The sequence below is a fragment of the Panthera uncia genome (genome assembly GCF_023721935.1).
Source record: "Panthera uncia isolate 11264 chromosome A1 unlocalized genomic scaffold, Puncia_PCG_1.0 HiC_scaffold_17, whole genome shotgun sequence".
Taxonomy (NCBI): domain Eukaryota; kingdom Metazoa; phylum Chordata; class Mammalia; order Carnivora; family Felidae; genus Panthera; species Panthera uncia.
In genome coordinates, this window is record NW_026057577.1 from 53,399,031 (window position 1) to 53,400,396 (window position 1,366).

A 1,366-nucleotide genomic window follows, 5' to 3' on the forward strand; every position below is an offset into this window, starting at 1 on the left:
CTCAATTCTACGAACTGTGAAATCGTGACCTGAGCCAAGATCAAGAGTTGGACGCTTAACTGACTGAGCCACCCAGGGGCCCCTATCATTTTTAGTCTTAGGTAGTATGATGCTAATTTAACAAAGAAGAAAATATTCCATTAATAATGGGTTCAATGGCTGCTCAACTTATGTGTGCTATTGCTGTCAAGAAATGTGATTTAATTTCCATACTTCATGAAGTTTTTGTCCCCGTGTGTGAGTTTTTAACCTGTGAACCACTAATAGACTTTCAGGTGGCCAAGAACTCCCTGGAAAGTAAATTCAAAATTTGGTGAATATGAGTGAATGTGTATTATTTTGGGGCGAAGATCTGAGGTTTTTTCAGATTTTCAGATCTGTTTGTGACCACACTCCTTTTTCCCCTGAAGCCTTATACTTTAATTAATGTAGTGAACAAACACAGATCATTCTTTCTTCCTTACTCAAACTTCTACTGCTGGGTTTGGCAACATTTACACAGGAGGACAGAATAAACGTTAATTCAGGTTGATCATTTTGGTTGGAGAAAAACATGTCCCTACAATGAACAAAAGATGGTAAGTGTCCCTTTTATGTTGCCAACTGCAGAGATTTGGATCAGCATTGTACCATGAGGTATGTTTAATTTATAGAGAAACAATTACGTTTTGATGCCAACAGAAAAGCAAGTAAGTGTTTGGTATGATTAATGATACTTTGCACTTGGGGCTTTAATCTTGCCGTGTGATGTTTACTTATGATGGTTTATACAATTTGTCATACTGTCAGTATCAAAGGTGAAGGCCAAGTGCACTATGTTAAAGGTTTTCTGGGATACCATTTCCATTCTCCTCTTTAACGCTCTTAACCTGTTTCTTAGCACAGTTTATGTTAGGTGAAAGAAGAATGTAATGTTTTATAATGAGGAATATTTAAGGACTTTATATTTGCCGTTAAAGTCATTTCAGTGGCACATTTTAACAGTGCCAAAATGACTTGCAAAAGAAATAGATACTCAGCTCCACAAGTGTGACTAGAGCAGGGGAGCTGTGTGAGAATGATGGCAAATGAGACCTGTTGATAATATTTTCAGTAATCTTGGAGTATATCATAAGTGTTTGGGGGTGGGGTGGAGGGTGCGCCTGGGTGGCTTAATTGGTTAAGCATCTGACTTTGGCACAGGTCATGATCTCAGTTTGTGGGTTCGAACCCCACACTGGGCTCTGTGCTGGCAGCTCGGAGCCTGGAGCCTGCTTCCATTCTCTGTCTCTCTCTCTGTCCCTCCCCCACTTGTACTCTATCTCAAAAATAAAATAAGCAGGGGCGCCTGGGTGGCTCAGTCGGTTGAGCGGCCGACTTCGGCTCA